The sequence below is a fragment of the Triticum aestivum genome, chromosome 5A, assembly GCF_018294505.1.
Source record: "Triticum aestivum cultivar Chinese Spring chromosome 5A, IWGSC CS RefSeq v2.1, whole genome shotgun sequence".
NCBI lineage: Eukaryota > Viridiplantae > Streptophyta > Magnoliopsida > Poales > Poaceae > Triticum > Triticum aestivum.
The window spans coordinates 63727500-63743869 of record NC_057806.1 but is presented as its reverse complement, the minus strand read 5'-3'; the positions used below and the strand labels follow the sequence as shown (position 1 = coordinate 63743869).

At 49.4% G+C, this 16370-nt stretch overlaps 19 non-coding genes across 19 annotated transcripts; all 19 read left to right on the top strand.

Annotated features, from left to right (window-relative positions):
- Window positions 1-7272: 7272 nt before the first annotated feature.
- Window positions 7273-7391, top strand: LOC123109588 (5S ribosomal RNA). Its single transcript, XR_006452820.1, has one exon. It is a non-coding gene; the product is annotated as a 5S ribosomal RNA (ribosomal RNA).
- A 365-nt stretch (window positions 7392-7756) lies between these two features.
- LOC123109778 (5S ribosomal RNA) lies at window positions 7757-7875 on the top strand. Its single transcript, XR_006453023.1, has one exon. It is a non-coding gene; the product is annotated as a 5S ribosomal RNA (ribosomal RNA).
- A 365-nt stretch (window positions 7876-8240) lies between these two features.
- Window positions 8241-8359, top strand: LOC123109777 (5S ribosomal RNA). Its single transcript, XR_006453022.1, has one exon. It is a non-coding gene; the product is annotated as a 5S ribosomal RNA (ribosomal RNA).
- A 365-nt stretch (window positions 8360-8724) lies between these two features.
- On the top strand, window positions 8725-8843 carry LOC123109464 (5S ribosomal RNA). The gene has a single exon (XR_006452691.1). It is a non-coding gene; the product is annotated as a 5S ribosomal RNA (ribosomal RNA).
- A 365-nt stretch (window positions 8844-9208) lies between these two features.
- On the top strand, window positions 9209-9327 carry LOC123109670 (5S ribosomal RNA). Its single transcript, XR_006452911.1, has one exon. It is a non-coding gene; the product is annotated as a 5S ribosomal RNA (ribosomal RNA).
- Window positions 9328-9690: 363 nt separating this feature from the next.
- Window positions 9691-9809, top strand: LOC123108660 (5S ribosomal RNA). Its single transcript, XR_006451985.1, has one exon. It is a non-coding gene; the product is annotated as a 5S ribosomal RNA (ribosomal RNA).
- Window positions 9810-10174: 365 nt separating this feature from the next.
- LOC123109794 (5S ribosomal RNA) lies at window positions 10175-10293 on the top strand. The gene has a single exon (XR_006453039.1). It is a non-coding gene; the product is annotated as a 5S ribosomal RNA (ribosomal RNA).
- A 365-nt stretch (window positions 10294-10658) lies between these two features.
- Window positions 10659-10777, top strand: LOC123109270 (5S ribosomal RNA). The gene has a single exon (XR_006452538.1). It is a non-coding gene; the product is annotated as a 5S ribosomal RNA (ribosomal RNA).
- Window positions 10778-11142: 365 nt separating this feature from the next.
- On the top strand, window positions 11143-11261 carry LOC123108755 (5S ribosomal RNA). Its single transcript, XR_006452080.1, has one exon. It is a non-coding gene; the product is annotated as a 5S ribosomal RNA (ribosomal RNA).
- A 365-nt stretch (window positions 11262-11626) lies between these two features.
- Window positions 11627-11745, top strand: LOC123108853 (5S ribosomal RNA). The gene has a single exon (XR_006452191.1). It is a non-coding gene; the product is annotated as a 5S ribosomal RNA (ribosomal RNA).
- A 365-nt stretch (window positions 11746-12110) lies between these two features.
- LOC123108743 (5S ribosomal RNA) lies at window positions 12111-12229 on the top strand. The gene has a single exon (XR_006452069.1). It is a non-coding gene; the product is annotated as a 5S ribosomal RNA (ribosomal RNA).
- Window positions 12230-12594: 365 nt separating this feature from the next.
- On the top strand, window positions 12595-12713 carry LOC123108781 (5S ribosomal RNA). The gene has a single exon (XR_006452106.1). It is a non-coding gene; the product is annotated as a 5S ribosomal RNA (ribosomal RNA).
- Window positions 12714-13078: 365 nt separating this feature from the next.
- On the top strand, window positions 13079-13198 carry LOC123108713 (5S ribosomal RNA). Its single transcript, XR_006452041.1, has one exon. It is a non-coding gene; the product is annotated as a 5S ribosomal RNA (ribosomal RNA).
- A 365-nt stretch (window positions 13199-13563) lies between these two features.
- LOC123108731 (5S ribosomal RNA) lies at window positions 13564-13682 on the top strand. Its single transcript, XR_006452058.1, has one exon. It is a non-coding gene; the product is annotated as a 5S ribosomal RNA (ribosomal RNA).
- Window positions 13683-14047: 365 nt separating this feature from the next.
- On the top strand, window positions 14048-14166 carry LOC123108852 (5S ribosomal RNA). The gene has a single exon (XR_006452190.1). It is a non-coding gene; the product is annotated as a 5S ribosomal RNA (ribosomal RNA).
- Window positions 14167-14531: 365 nt separating this feature from the next.
- LOC123109669 (5S ribosomal RNA) lies at window positions 14532-14650 on the top strand. The gene has a single exon (XR_006452910.1). It is a non-coding gene; the product is annotated as a 5S ribosomal RNA (ribosomal RNA).
- Window positions 14651-15013: 363 nt separating this feature from the next.
- LOC123108657 (5S ribosomal RNA) lies at window positions 15014-15132 on the top strand. Its single transcript, XR_006451983.1, has one exon. It is a non-coding gene; the product is annotated as a 5S ribosomal RNA (ribosomal RNA).
- A 363-nt stretch (window positions 15133-15495) lies between these two features.
- Window positions 15496-15614, top strand: LOC123109668 (5S ribosomal RNA). Its single transcript, XR_006452909.1, has one exon. It is a non-coding gene; the product is annotated as a 5S ribosomal RNA (ribosomal RNA).
- A 365-nt stretch (window positions 15615-15979) lies between these two features.
- On the top strand, window positions 15980-16098 carry LOC123109259 (5S ribosomal RNA). The gene has a single exon (XR_006452534.1). It is a non-coding gene; the product is annotated as a 5S ribosomal RNA (ribosomal RNA).
- Window positions 16099-16370: the final 272 nt, after the last annotated feature.

Genomic DNA, 16370 nt, shown 5'->3' with positions numbered 1-16370 from the left:
CCACTCGGTAGGATTTTGATAACTTAGGCGAGTGCTTGGACTGCAGCTAAGTCTCCGAGTGAGAGGGTTGCTCTACACTCGGTAGGATTTTTGTAACTTAGGCGAGCACAGGGCTGCAGCTAAGCCCCCGAGTGAGAGGGTTGCTCTTCACTCGGTAGGATTTTTGTAACTTAGGCGAGCGCAGGGCTGCAGCTAAGCCCCCGAGTGGAAGGCTGGCTTACCACTCGGTAGGATTTTTATAACTTAGGCGAGCACAGGGCTGCAGCTAAGCCCCCGAGTGGAAGGCTGGCTTACCACTCGGTAGGATTTTTACAAACTTAGGCGAAACGGATTCGCAGCTAAGTCACCCACTGAGGGGGAATTTTATTGGACAAAAATAAAAAGCGACAGAAATTATGGAGGGACTATGACACTATTATTTTGAGGTCCATGAACTACAGAAGTACTTTATTGCAACTCATCCGAGTGATAAAACTTAAGTGTAAAATGGGCGGAGTAGCTCCGCGTTCCAAGCTCGGGGCTCGTCGATATTATGCTCGACGTTGTAAAGACGGTACGCCCCGTTGTGGAGAACCTTGGTGACGATGAAGGGGCCTTCCCAAGAAGGAGCAAGCTTGTGTGGTTTGTGCTGATCCACTCGAAGAACCAAATCTCCTTCCTGGAAGGCTCGACCTCTCACATTTCTGGCGTGGAAACGACGCAAATCTTGTTGGTAGATGGTCGACCGGATCAGAGCCATCTCCCTTTCTTCCTCTAAAAGGTCGACAGCGTCTTGCCGCGCTTGTTCAGCCTCTGCTTCGTTGTAGATTTCAACTCGAGGAGCATTGTGGAGAAGATCACTCGGCAAGACTGCTTCAGCTCCGTAGACCAAGAAGAATGGAGTTCTTCCGGTCGACCGATTAGGTGTGGTCCACAGTCCCCAGAGTACTGAGGGAAGTTCGTCGACCCAAGCTCCAGCCGCGTGTTTGAGATCACGCATCAGTCGAGGCTTCAATCCCTTAAGAATCAGTCCATTAGCTCGCTCTGCTTGTCCATTCGACTGCGGATGGGTGACTGAAGCGTAGTCGACCCGTGTGCCCTGGGAGTTGCAGAAAGCTCTGAATTCCTCTGAGTCAAAGTTCGACCCATTATCCGTAATGATGCTGTGTGGGACTCCATATCTGAATATTAGTTCCCTGATGAAGCTAACAGCAGTACCGGTGTCAAGGCTCTTGATTGGTTTAGCCTCGATCCACTTGGTGAACTTGTCGAGTGCCACCAGTACATGCGTGAAGCCACTTCGTCCTGTTCTCAAAGGACCGACCATGTCCAATCCCCATACTGCGAAAGGCCAGACGAGTGGAATGGTCTTCAGAGCCGACGCAGGCTTGTGTGACATATTCGATTAGAATCGACATCCCTCGCACTTATCCACTATCTCTTTTGCCATCTCATTCGCCTTTGGCCAGTAAAATCCGGCTCGGTATGCTTTGGCCACGATGGTCCGAGAGGACGCATGATGACCACAGGTCCCCGAGTGAATATCATTGAGGATGAGTCGACCTTCTTCTGGTGTTATGCACTTCTGACCAACTCCAGTCGCGCTTTCTCTGTACAATTGTCCTTTGATTACGGTAAAGGCCTTAGATCGACGGACGATCTGTCGAGCCTCTTCCTCATCCTCCGGGAGCTCTTTCCTCAGGATATATGCGACATACGGAATCGTCCAGTCGGGAATGACCACCAAAACCTCCATGATCAAGTCGACCACCGCTGGGACTTCAACTTCAGTCGGATCTGTGGCACTCTTGGGCTGTGGAGTTTCTTCGGTGAAAGGATCCTCTTTGATTGACGGAGTGTGTATATGCTCCAAGAACACACCACTCGGAATGGCTTCTCTCTTGGAACCTATCTTTGCTAGATCATCAGCTGCTTAATTTTTCAGTCGGGGTATATGATGGAGCTCCAACCCCTCGAACTTCTTTTCCAGCTTCCTCACTGCACTGCAGTATCCAGTCATGGCTGGGCTTCTCACGTCCCACTCTTTCATCACCTGATTGACCACTAAATCCGAGTCGCCATAGACCATCAGGCGACGGACGCCGAGTGAAATGGCCATGCGCAACCCATATAAGAGGGCTTCATATTCTGCCTCATTGTTGGAGGAATCAAAGTGAATCTGGAGCACATATCTGAGCTTATCTCCTCTGGGGGAAACCAGGACAACCCCAGCACTGGAACCATTCAACATCTTAGAGCCATCAAAAAACATGGTCCAATGCTCCGAGTGAACTTCAGTCGGCTGCTGCTGTTCAATCCACTCGGCAAGGAAATCTGCTATTGCCTGGGACTTAATGGCTTTCTTTGCCTCAAACTTGATATCAAGGGGAAGAAGTTCAATCGCCCATTTGGCCACTCGACCAGTTGCATCCCTATTGTGCAAAATCTCTGATAGTGGAGCGTCGCTGACGACTGTGATGGAATGATCAGAGAAATAATGAGCAACCTTCTTTGTGGTCATGTATATTCCATATACAAGCTTCTGATAATGAGGATATCTCTGCTTGGATGGAGTCAACACTTCAGACAAATAATACACTGGGCGCTGAACTTTGAGGGCTTTTCCTTCTTCTTCCAGCTCGACCGTTAGCACGGTACTGACGACTTGTCCTGTGGCTGCGATATAGAGCAACAGAGGCTCTTTGCTGATTGGAGCAGCAAGCACCGGCTGGGTGGAGAGCAGAGCTTTTAGCTCGGCAAACGCTGTATCAGCTTCTGGAGTCCACTCGAACTTGTCTGTCTTCTTCATCAGTCGATAAAGAGGCAATGCCTTTTCACCGAGTCGTGAGATGAATCGACTTAATGCGGCTAAGCATCCAGTAAGCTTCTGGACATCATGCACTCGCACAGGGCGTTTCATTCGGAGAATAGTGCCAATCTTCTCTGGGTTAGCGTCGATTCCCCGTTCGGAAACGAGAAAACCGAGTAACTTGCCACCAGGAACTCCAAATGTGCACTTCGATGGATTGAGCTTGATATCATACCTTCTGAGGTTGGCAAATGTTTCGGCGAGGTCAGCGAGCAGGTCGGAACCTTTTCGTGACTTGACAATAATATCATCCATATAAGCTTCCACATTCCGACTGATTTGAGTGAGTAGACACTTCTGAATCATTCGCATGAATGTGGCCCCGGCATTCTTGAGGCCGAATGGCATGGTGATATAGCAGAAGCACCCGAATGGAGTGATGAAAGCTGTTTTTACCTCGTCGGGCCCGTACAGACGGATCTGGTGGTACCCGGAGTAGGCATCTAAAAAAGATAACCTCTCACATCCCGCGGTCGAGTCAACAATTTGATCTATGCGAGGGAGAGGAAAATGATCTTTCGGGCAGGCCCGGTTGATGTGCTTGAAATCAATGCACATTCGGAGCGACTTGTCCTTCTTAGGAACCATGACGACATTAGCGAGCCACTCGGAGTGGTATATCTCTCGGATAAATCCTGCCGCCAACAGTCGAGCCACTTCTTCGCCAATGGCTTTTCTCTTCTGGACGGCGGACCGCCGAAGATGCTCTTTGACTGGTTTTGCAGATGAGTCGACTCTTAGGCGATGCTCAGCCAGTCCCCTGGGAACACCTGGCATGTCAGCGGGCTTCCATGCAAAAATGTCCCAGTTCTCACGGAGGAACTGGATGAGCGCTTCTTCCTATTTTGGGTCGAGTGTCGTGGAGATGCGGGTCGGAGCTGCTTCGGGGTCGGTCGGGTGAATGTGAACAGGCTTCGTCTCACCGGACGACTGGAATGCAGACTCTGTGGCGGGCTTCTTGGATCGCATCAAGTCACTCGGATCTGCGTTTTGCTTATATTCTTCGAACTCGACCGCTGTCACCTGGGAATCGGCGATCTTGGAGCCCTTCTGAAAGCACTCTTCTGCCTTTTTCCGATCACCGGTGACAGTGATCACTCCTTTGTGGCCGGGCATCTTCAATTTGAGGTACACATAGCATGGTCGAGCCATAAATCGTGCGTAAGCTGGTCTCCCCAAAATGGCATGATATGCACTCTGAAAATCCACGACCTCAAACGTCAACTTTTCTTTGCGAAAATGCTTCGAATCACCAAACACCACGTCCAAAGCTATCTGGCCGAGTGACTCGGCCTTCTTCCCTGGTATAACTCCATGAAAGCTCATGTTACTAGTGCTCAGTCGGGACATCGGAATGCCCATACCTTTCAATGTGTCTGCATACAATAAGTTCAGCCCACTTCCACCATCCATCAGCACCTTTGTTAGTCGAGTGCCTTCGACAACTGGATCGACCACCAAAGCTTGCCTCCCAGGGGTGGCAATATGAGTCGGGTGATCAGATTGGTCGAATGTGATGGGTGTTTGAGACCACTTCAGATAATTTGCTTTTGCGGGGGCAACCATGTTCACCTCTCGGTTAATCACTTTCAGTCGACTTCTGCTTTCCACATCTGCAAAGATCATCAGAGTGGAGTTGATATGCGGATATCCTTCCTCACTGTCCTCCTTGTCTTCGGCCTTGTCCGACTCCTTCTCCTTGTCCTTAGACTGTTTTCCCTGAAACTGCTGGATCAGGAGTCGACATTGGCGAGTGGTGTGCTTCGGGTAAATGATATTCCCCTCTTCGTCTTTCTTCGTGTGAATGTGACATGGCATATCCATCACGTCGTTCCCTTATTTATCCTTTACCTTCTTGGGGTTCCAGGATCCTTTTGGTTTCCCCTTAAACTTTCCTTGAGTCACGGCCAGAGCCTCTCCAGGAGCTGCCGGTTCAGCCTTCCGCTTCTGTTTCCGACTGGTGTTTCCTTTTTCCGACTGACTCGGCTTGTGCTTGCCGCTTCAGAGTCGGTCTTCTTCTTCGCCGTTGGCGTACTTGGTAGCAATCTCCATCATCCGACTCAAGGTCATGTCACCGGTTCGACCAAACTTCAAACTCAGTTCTCTGTTCTTGACACCATCTTTGAAGGCGCAGACTGCCTGATGATCAGACACATTCTCCACAGTGTGGTGCAAAGTGATCCACCTCTGAATATACTCTCTGAGTGTCTCATTAGTTTTCTGCACGCAGACTTGCAACTCTGTCAATCCAGCTGGTCGCTTGCAAGTTCCTTCAAACGTCCTGACGAACACTCGGGACAGATCTTCCCAAGTGTAAATGCTGCTAGGAGGTAATTGAGTCAACCATGCCCTGGCAGAACCTTCCAACATGAGGGGCAAATGCTTCATGGCCACCTCGTCGTTCCCACCACCAATCTGAACTGCCACTCGGTAGTCTTCAAGCCAAGTTTCAGGCTTAGACTCACCAGTGAACTTGCTGACTCCTGTTGCCAACCTGAAATTGGGAGGGATAACTGCGGCTCTGATAGCTCTGCTGAAACATTCAGGACCAGAAACATGCACTCGACTGCTTGTGGGTACATCTCTGTCGAGTCCACCTCGATGGGCTCTGTTCCGGTCAACCAACCCTTGCACGATAATGGATCGCGCGTCGAAGCCTGGTTCTCTGGGGTCGACTGGAACCCTACGCCCTGTACTGTACTGACGCCTATCATCTGGCTGCCGAGGAGCGTAAGACCCACCCCTCGGAGGGGAATAGGGCACTCGACGCCTATCATCTCGGTCGAGTCTGTCGCCATATTGATCTCGCCGATTCTCGCGCCCTTCACGCCGCGGAGGCGATCTGGGGCTGTGAGCCGACTGAACCGTATTCACAGTGACGGATCGACTGTGAATTCTGTTGCGCGACTGAGACACGGCTGAATTCTGATCTCCTGCTGCCCGGAGCAGATCCCTGATCTGCAGCAAACCTCTGCCAGCTTCCGACTGCGAAGGCTGGATGGACTCTGCTATACGGGTCGCAGCTGCTAAATTCTGAATTGGGGTTCGATATACCTGAGTTGGCGGGAAGAGTTGACGTCGACTGGTGTCGGGAACTCGTTGCCGCGCGCGCTCGTCGAGTGCTCGCTGAAGATTCTCCAGTCGAGTGCGCTCGGCCAAATTGGCCAGACGCGCCTCCTCCAAGGCACGAGCCTCGGGGGTTTCTCCTGCGATGGGAATATGCACGGGATCCTCGTTCCTGCGGCGAAGTTCCTCTCTTTGCAGAGAGTCGAGTGGCTCGGGCTGGTACTCTTCGTAGCCTCATGTAGGGTCGCCGCCGTCACCTGCTCCACCACCACGGGCGAAGCCAGGAGGACTGTGGGGCCCGTCGACCATCAAGATTTCCGCCGCTGGATCACTGCTACCGCACTCGGATGCAGTCTCTACGGAGCCAGTCGACTGATCGAACAAGCCGTAGAGAGGTTCGTCGGGCTCGGTTGCCGCAACTTGGGTGGTGGCCGATTGGCGAGCCACCGCGTGCCTCACCCATCGCTGAAGCCTCGACCGGCCCGAGTGCTTGCGCCGGCGGAATACCGGGAGGGTGGACGATGGAGGAGCCGACCGATACTGGGTCGACGGTTGCCGCAGCAGAACGCCGCGGACATGTGCACGAAAATGCGTCGCACCGCGGACGGGGAGCGCATCAACGTCGAGTGGAGCCTCGTGGAGCCACGCGGAGTCGTCGGCGATGAAGGTGAGAGTGCCGAGACGGATCTCTTGACCCCCGACCAAAACTCCAACAGACACCATGATGAAAGTACTCGGAAGAATTGCAACTTCTCCACAAAATCGCTAAAACACCTGCCCCACGGTGGGCGCCAACTGTCGTGGTTCTAAGCCTGACAGTAGAGTGGGGGGTAGGTATTGAGAGGCAAGGTCCTAGCTATGGAGAGGTTGTAAGCACAAAGGATGTACGAGTTCAGGCCCTTCTCGGAGGAAGTAACAGCCCTACGTCTCGGAGCCCGGAGGCGGTCGAGTGGATTATGAGTATATGAGTTACAAGGTGCCGAACCCTTCTGCCTGTGGAGGGGGGTGGCTTATATAGAGTGCGCCAGGACCCCAGCCAGCCCACGTAGGAGAGGGTTTAAGGTGAGTTAAGTCTGGGGCGTTACTGGTAACGCCCCACATAAAGTGCCTTTACTATCATAAAGTCTACTTGATTAAAGGTCGTTGCAGTGCAGAGTGCCTCTTGACCTTCTGGTGGTCGACTGAGTCTTCGTGGTCGAGTCCTTCAAGTCAGTCGAGTGTGTCCCTCGTTAGTCGACTGGAAGGCGACTTCTTCTGAGGGTGTCCTTGGGTAAGGTACTTAGATCAGGTCCATGACCCTACCCTAGGTACATAACCCCATCAGGAAGCATAAGGGATGAAGCCGGGGGTAACATGTCGGATGCGATCATACCAGCACTAAAGCACCGGATCCCATCAGAACTCCGAAGTTAAGCATGCTTGGGCGAGAGTAGTACTAGGATGGGTGACCTCCTGGGAAGTCCTCGTGTTGCATTCCCTTTTTTAATTATTTTTGTACGTACGTGAGGAACAGAACGCACGTGCGTGATATATATTAAGCCTGTCATCATATTTTTGACATTTGCGATATGTTTTAGCTCTGAGCTCATTAGTCACGCGTCTAGGGAGAGTTGGGGCGCGAAAAGCGCGTTCTGAAAGGGGTGTAAAATACGTGTTGCCGCGGTATAGAGGGAGGGGTGGAAATCGTGGTAAACTCGTCTTCGTAGTTGAGCGAGAGAGTAAGTAGTATAGGGCATTATCCATTAGTAGGCGACGGTTGTAATGATAGTAACAATGTACGGCCGTCTTTGTAGCGGACGTGGGAGTGGGAAGCATAAGGGATGAAGCCGGGGGTAACATGTCGGATGCGATCATACCAGCACTAAAGCACCGGATCCCATCAGAACTCCGAAGTTAAGCGTGCTTGGGCGAGAGTAGAACTAGGATGGGTGACCTCCTGGGAAGTCCTCGTGTTGCATTCCCTTTTTTAGTTATTTTTGTACGTACGTGAGGAACAGAACGCACGTGCGTGATATATATTAAGCCTGTCATCATATTTTTGACATTTGCGATATGTTTTAGCTCGGAGCTCATTAGTCACGCGTCTAGGGAGAGTTGGGGCACGAAAAGCGCGTTCTGAAAGGCGTGTAAAATACGTGTTGCTGCGGTATAGAGGGAGGGGTGGAAATCGTGGTAAACTCGTCTTCGTAGTTGAGCAAGAGAGTAAGTAGTATAGGGCATTATCCATTAGTAGGCGACGGTTGTAATGATAGTAACAATGTACGGCCGTCTTTGTAGCGGACGTGGGAGTGGGAAGCATAAGGGATGAAGCCGGGGGTAACATGTCGGATGCGATCATACCAGCACTAAAGCACCGGATCCCATCAGAACTCCGAAGTTAAGCGTGCTTGGGCGAGAGTAGAACTAGGATGGGTGACCTCCTGGGAAGTCCTCGTGTTGCATTCCCTTTTTTAATTATTTTTGTACGTACGTGAGGAACAGAACGCACGTGCGTGATATATATTAAGCCTGTCATCATATTTTTGACATTTGCGATATGTTTTAGCTCGGAGCTCATTAGTCACGCGTCTAGGGAGAGTTGGGGCACGAAAAGCGCGTTCTGAAAGGCGTGTAAAATACGTGTTGCTGCGGTATAGAGGGAGGGGTGGAAATCATGGTAAACTCGTCTTCGTAGTTGAGCAAGAGAGTAAGTAGTATAGGGCATTATCCATTAGTAGGCGACGGTTGTAATGATAGTAACAATGTACGGCCGTCTTTGTAGCGGACGTGGGAGTGGGAAGCATAAGGGATGAAGCCGGGGGTAACATGTCGGATGCGATCATACCAGCACTAAAGCACCGGATCCCATCAGAACTCCGAAGTTAAGCGTGCTTGGGTGAGAGTAGTACTAGGATGGGTGACCTCTTGGGAAGTCCTCATGTTGCATTCCCTTTTTTAATTATTTTTGTACGTACGTGAGGAACAGAACGCACGTGCGTGATATATATTAAGCCTGTCATCATATTTTTGACATTTGCGATATGTTTTAGCTCGGAGCTCATTAGTCACGCGTCTAGGGAGAGTTGGGGCGCGAAAAGCGCATTCTGAAAGGGATGTAAAATACATGTTGCTGCGGTATAGAGGGAGGGGTGGAAATCGTGGTAAACTCGTCTTCGTAGTTGAGCGAGAGAGTAAGTAGTATAGGGCATTATCCATTAATAGGCGACGGTTGTAATGGTAGTAAGAATGTACGGCCGTCTTTGTAGCGGACGTGGGAGTGGGAAGCATAAGGGATGAAGCCGGGGGTAACATGTCGGATGCGATCATACCAGCACTAAAGCACCGGATCCCATCAAAACTCCGAAGTTAAGCGTGCTTGGGCGAGAGTAGTACTAGGATGGGTGACCTCCTGGGAAGTCCTCGTGTTGCATTCCCTTTTTTAATTATTTTTGTACGTACGTGAGGAACAGAACGCATGTGCGTGATATATTAAGCCTGTCATCATATTTTTGACATTTGCGATATGTTTTAGCTCGGAGCTCATTAGTCACGCGTCTAGGGAGAGTTGGGGCGCGAAAAGCGTGTTCTGAAAGGGGTGTAAAATACGTGTTGCCGCGGTATAGAGGGAGGGGTGGAAATCGTGGTAAACTCGTCTTCGTAGTTGAGCGAGAGAGTAAGTAGTATAGGGCATTATCCATTAGTAGGCGACGGTTGTAATGGTAGTAACAATGTACGGCCGTCTTTATAGCGGACGTGGGAGTGGGAAGCATAAGGGATGAAGCCGGGGGTAACATGTCGGATGCGATCATACCAGCACTAAAGCACCGGATCCCATCAAAACTCCAAAGTTAAGCGTGCTTGGGCGAGAGTAGTACTAGGATGGGTGACCTCTTGGGAAGTCCTCGTGTTGCATTCCCTTTTTTAATTATTTTTGTACGTACGTGAGGAACAGAACGCACGTGCGTGATATATATTAAGCCTGTCATCATATTTTTGACATTTGCGATATGTTTTAGCTCGGAGCTCATTAGTCACGCGTCTAGGGAGAGTGGGGGCACGAAAAGCGCGTTCTGAAAGGGGTGTAAAATAGGTGTTGCTGCGGTATAGAGGGAGGGGTGGAAATCGTGGTAAACTCGTCTTCGTAGTTGAGCGAGAGAGTAAGTAGTATAGGGCATTATCCATTAGTAGGTGACGGTTGTAATGATAGTAAGAATGTACGGCCGTCTTTGTAGCGGACGTGGGAGTGGGAAGCATAAGGGATGAAGCCGGGGGTAACATGTCGGATGCGATCATACCAGCACTAAAGCACTGGATCCCATCAAAACTCCGAAGTTAAGCGTGCTTGGGCGAGAGTAGTACTAGGATGGGTGACCTCCTGGGAAGTCCTCGTGTTGCATTCCCTTTTTTAATTATTTTTGTAAGTACGTGAGGAACAGAACGCACGTGCGTGATTTATATTAAGCCTGTCATCATATTTTTGACATTTGCGATATGTTTTAGCTCGGAGCTCATTAGTCACACGTCTAGGGAGAGTTGGGGGGCGAAAAGCGCGTTCTGAAAGGGGTGTAAAATACGTGTTGCCGCGGTATAGAGGGAGGGGTGGAAATCGTGGTAAACTCGTCTTCGTAGTTGAGCGAGAGAGTAAGTAGTATAGGGCATTATCCATTAGTAGGCGACGGTTGTAATGGTAGTAAGAATGTACAGCCGTCTTTGTAGCGGACGTGGGAGTGCGAAGCATAAGGGATGAAGCCGGGGGTAACATGTCGGATGCGATCATACCAGCACTAAAGCACCGGATCCCATCAGAACTCCGAAGTTAAGCGTGCTTGGGCGAGAGTAGTACTAGGATGGGTGACCTCTTGGGAAGTCCTCGTGTTGCATTCCCTTTTTTAATTATTTTTGTACGTACGTGAGGAACAGAATGCACGTGCGTGATATATATTAAGCCTGTCATCATATTTTTGACATTTGCGATATGTTTTAGCTCTGAGCTCATTAGTCACGCGTCTAGGGAGAGTTGGGGCGCGAAAAGCGCGTTCTGAAAGGGGTGTAAAATACGTGTTGCCGCGGTATAGAGGGAGGGGTGGAAATCGTGGTAAACTCGTCTTCGTAGTTGAGCGAGAGAGTAAGTAGTATAGGGCATTATCCATTAGTAGGCGACGGTTGTAATGATAGTAACAATGTACGGCCGTCTTTGTAGCGGACGTGGGAGTGGGAAGCATAAGGGATGAAGCCGGGGGTAACATGTCGGATGCGATCATACCAGCACTAAAGCACCGGATCCCATCAGAACTCCGAAGTTAAGCGTGCTTGGGCGAGAGTAGTACTAGGATGGGTGACCTCCTGGGAAGTCCTCGTGTTGCATTCCCTTTTTTAATTATTTTTGTACGTACGTGAGGAACAGAACGCACGTGCGTGATATATATTAAGCCTGTCATCATATTTTTGACATTTGCGATATGTTTTAGCTCGGAGCTCATTAGTCACGCGTCTAGGGAGAGTTGGGGCACGAAAAGCGCGTTCTGAAAGGCGTGTAAAATACGTGTTGCTGCGGTATAGAGGGAGGGGTGGAAATCGTGCTAAACTCGATTTCGTAGTTGAGCAAGAGAGTAAGTAGTATAGGGCATTATCCATTAGTAGGCGACGGTTGTAATGATAGTAACAATGTACGGCCGTCTTTGTAGTGGACGTGGGAGTGGGAAGCATAAGGGATGAAGCCGGGGGTAACATGTCGGATGCGATCATACCAGCACTAAAGCACCGGATCAAATCAGAACTCTGAAGTTAAGCGTGCTTGGGTGAGAGTAGTACTAGGATGGGTGACCTCTTGGGAAGTCCTCATGTTGCTTTCCCTTTTTTAATTATTTTTGTACGTACGTGAGGAACAGAACGCACGTGCGTGATATATATTAAGCCTGTCATCATATTTTTGACATTTGCGATATGTTTTAGCTCGGAGCTCATTAGTCACGCGTCTAGGGAGAGTTGGGGCGCGAAAAGCGCGTTCTGAAAAGGGTGTAAAATACGTGTTGCTGCGGTATAGAGGGGGGGGTGGAAATCGTGGTAAACTCGTCTTCGTAGTTGAGCGAGAGAGTAAGTAGTATAGGGCATTATCCATTAGTAGGCGACGGTTGTAATGATAGTAAGAATGTACGGCCGTCTTTGTAGCGGACGTGGGAGTGGGAAGCATAAGGGATGAAGCCGGGGGTAACATGTCGGATGCGATCATACCAGCACTAAAGCACCGGATCCCATCAGAACTCCGAAGTTAAGCGTGCTTGGGCGAGAGTAGTACTAGGATGGGTGACCTCCTGGGAAGTCCTCGTGTTGCATTCCCTTTTTCAATTATTTTTGTACGTACGTGAGGAACAGAACGCACGTGCGTGATATATATTAAGCCTGTCATCATATTTTTGACATTTGCGATATGTTTTAGCTCGGAGCTCATTAGTCACGCGTCTAGGGAGAGTTGGGGCGCGAAAAGCGCGTTTTGAAAGGGGTGTAAAATACGTGTTGCCGCGGTATAGAGGGAGGGGTGGAAATCGTGGTAAACTCGTCTTCGTAGTTAAGCGAGAGAGTAAGTAGTATAGGGCATTATCCATTAGTAGGCGACGGTTGTAATGGTAGTAAGAATATACGGCCGTCTTTGTAGCGGACGTGGGAGTGGGAAGCATAAGGGATGAAGCCGGGGGTAACATGTCGGATGCGATCATACCAGCACTAAAGCATCGGATCCCATCAGAACTTCGAAGTTAAGCGTGCTTGGGCGCGAGTAGTACTAGGATGGGTGACCTCCTGGGAAGTCCTCATGTTGCATTCCCTTTTTTAATTATTTTTGTACGTACATGAGGAACAGAACGCACGTGCGTGATATATATTAAGCCTGTCATCATATTTTTGACATTTGCGATATGTTTTAGCTCGGAGCTCATTAGTCACGCGTCTAGGGAGAGTTGGGGCGCGAAAAGCGCGTTCTGAAAAGGGTGTAAAATACGTGTTGCTGCGGTATAGAGGGAGGGGTGGAAATCGTGGTAAACTCGTCTTCGTAGTTGAGCGAGAGAGTAAGTAGTATAGGGCATTATCCATTAGTAGGCGACGGTTGTAATGATAGTAAGAATGTACGGCCGTCTTTGTAGCGGACGTGGGAGTGGGAAGCATAAGGGATGAAGCCGGGGGTAACATGTCGGATGCGTTCATACCAGCACTAAAGCACCGGATCCCATTAGAACTCCGAAGTTAAGCGTGCTTGGGCGAGAGTAGTACTAGGATGGGTGACCTTCTGGGGAAGTCCTCGTGTTGCATTCCCTTTTTTAATTATTTTTGTACGTACGTGAGGAACAGAACGCACGTGCGTGATATATATTAAGCCTGTCATCATATTTTTGACATTTGCGATATGTTTTAGCTCGGAGCTCATTAGTCACGCGTCTAGGGAGAGTTGGGGCGCGAAAAGCGCGTTCTGAAAAGGGTGTAAAATACGTGTTGCTGCGGTATAGAGGGGGGGGTGGAAATCGTGGTAAACTCGTCTTCGTAGTTGAGCGAGAGAGTAAGTAGTATAGGGCATTATCCATTAGTAGGCGACGGTTGTAATGATAGTAAGAATGTACGGCCGTCTTTGTAGCGGACGTGGGAGTGGGAAGCATAAGGGATGAAGCCGGGGGTAACATGTCGGATGCGATCATACCAGCACTAAAGCACCGGATCCCATCAGAACTCCGAAGTTAAGCGTGCTTGGGCGAGAGTAGTACTAGGATGGGTGACCTCCTGGGAAGTCCTCGTGTTGCATTCCCTTTTTTAATTATTTTTGTACGTACGTGAGGAACAGAACGCACGTGCGTGATATATATTAAGCCTGTCATCATATTTTTGACATTTGCGATATGTTTTAGCTCGGAGCTCATTAGTCACGCGTCTAGGGAGAGTTGGGGCACGAAAAGCGCGTTCTGAAAGGCGTGTAAAATACGTGTTGCTGCGGTATAGAGGGAGGGGTGGAAATCGTGCTAAACTCGATTTCGTAGTTGAGCAAGAGAGTAAGTAGTATAGGGCATTATCCATTAGTAGGCGACGGTTGTAATGATAGTAACAATGTACGGCCGTCTTTGTAGTGGACGTGGGAGTGGGAAGCATAAGGGATGAAGCCGGGGGTAACATGTCGGATGCGATCATACCAGCACTAAAGCACCGGATCAAATCAGAACTCTGAAGTTAAGCGTGCTTGGGTGAGAGTAGTACTAGGATGGGTGACCTCTTGGGAAGTCCTCATGTTGCTTTCCCTTTTTTAATTATTTTTGTACGTACGTGAGGAACAGAACGCACGTGCGTGATATATATTAAGCCTGTCATCATATTTTTGACATTTGCGATATGTTTTAGCTCGGAGCTCATTAGTCACGCGTCTAGGGAGAGTTGGGGCGCGAAAAGCGCATTCTGAAAGGGATGTAAAATACATGTTGCTGCGGTATAGAGGGAGGGGTGGAAATCGTGGTAAACTCGTCTTCGTAGTTGAGCGAGAGAGTAAGTAGTATAGGGCATTATCCATTAATAGGCGACGGTTGTAATGGTAGTAAGAATGTACGGCCGTCTTTGTAGCGGACGTGGGAGTGGGAAGCATAAGGGATGAAGCCGGGGGTAACATGTCGGATGCGATCATACCAGCACTAAAGCACCGGATCCCATCAAAACTCCGAAGTTAAGCGTGCTTGGGCGAGAGTAGTACTAGGATGGGTGACCTCCTGGGAAGTCCTCGTGTTGCATTCCCTTTTTTAATTATTTTTGTACGTACGTGAGGAACAGAACGCACGTGCGTGATATATTAAGCCTGTCATCATATTTTTGACATTTGCGATATGTTTTAGCTCGGAGCTCATTAGTCACGCGTCTAGGGAGAGTTGGGGCGCGAAAAGCGTGTTCTGAAAGGGGTGTAAAATACGTGTTGCCGCGGTATAGAGGGAGGGGTGGAAATCGTGGTAAACTCGTCTTCGTAGTTGAGCGAGAGAGTAAGTAGTATAGGGCATTATCCATTAGTAGGCGACGGTTGTAATGGTAGTAACAATGTACGGCCGTCTTTGTAGCGGACGTGGGAGTGGGAAGCATAAGGGATGAAGCCGGGGGTAACATGTCGGATGCGATCATACCAGCACTAAAGCACCGGATCCCATCAAAACTCCAAAGTTAAGCGTGCTTGGGCGAGAGTAGTACTAGGATGGGTGACCTCTTGGGAAGTCCTCGTGTTGCATTCCCTTTTTTAATTATTTTTGTACGTACGTGAGGAACAGAACGCACGTGCGTGATATATTAAGCCTGTCATCATATTTTTGACATTTGCGATATGTTTTAGCTCGGAGCTCATTAGTCACGCGTCTAGGGAGAGTTGGGGCGCGAAAAGCGTGTTCTGAAAGGGGTGTAAAATACGTGTTGCCGCGGTATAGAGGGAGGGGTGGAAATCGTGGTAAACTCGTCTTCGTAGTTGAGCGAGAGAGTAAGTAGTATAGGGCATTATCCATTAGTAGGCGACGGTTGTAATGGTAGTAAGAATGTACGGCCGTCTTTGTAGCGGACGTGGGAGTTGGAAGCATAAGGGATGAAGCCGGGGGTAACATGTCGGATGCGATCATACCAGCACTAAAGCACCGGATCCCATCAAAACTCCGAAGTTAAGCGTGCTTGGGCGAGAGTAGTACTAGGATGGGTGACCTCCTGGGAAGTCCTCGTGTTGCATTCCCTTTTTTAATTATTTTTGTAAGTACGTGAGGAACAGAACGCACGTGCGTGATTTATATTAAGCCTGTCATCATATTTTTGACATTTGCGATATGTTTTAGCTCGGAGCTCATTAGTCACACGTCTAGGGAGAGTTGGGGGGCGAAAAGCGCGTTCTGAAAGGGGTGTAAAATACGTGTTGCCGCGGTATAGAGGGAGGGGTGGAAATCGTGGTAAACTCGTCTTCGTAGTTGAGCGAGAGAGTAAGTAGTATAGGGCATTATCCATTAGTAGGCGACGGTTGTAATGGTAGTAAGAATGTACAGCCGTCTTTGTAGCGGACGTGGGAGTGCGAAGCATAAGGGATGAAGCCGGGGGTAACATGTCGGATGCGATCATACCAGCACTAAAGCACCGGATCCCATCAGAACTCCGAAGTTAAGCGTGCTTGGGCGAGAGTAGTACTAGGATGGGTGACCTCTTGGGAAGTCCTCGTGTTGCATTCCCTTTTTTAATTATTTTTGTACGTACGTGAGGAACAGAATGCACGTGCGTGATATATATTAAGCCTGTCATCATATTTTTGACATTTGCGATATGTTTTAGCTCTGAGCTCATTAGTCACGCGTCTAGGGAGAGTTGGGGCGCGAAAAGCGCGTTCTGAAAGGGGTGTAAAATACGTGTTGCCGCGGTATAGAGGGAGGGGTGGAAATCGTGGTAAACTCGTCTTCGTAGTTGAGCGAGAGAGTAAGTAGTATAGGGCATTATCCATTAGTAG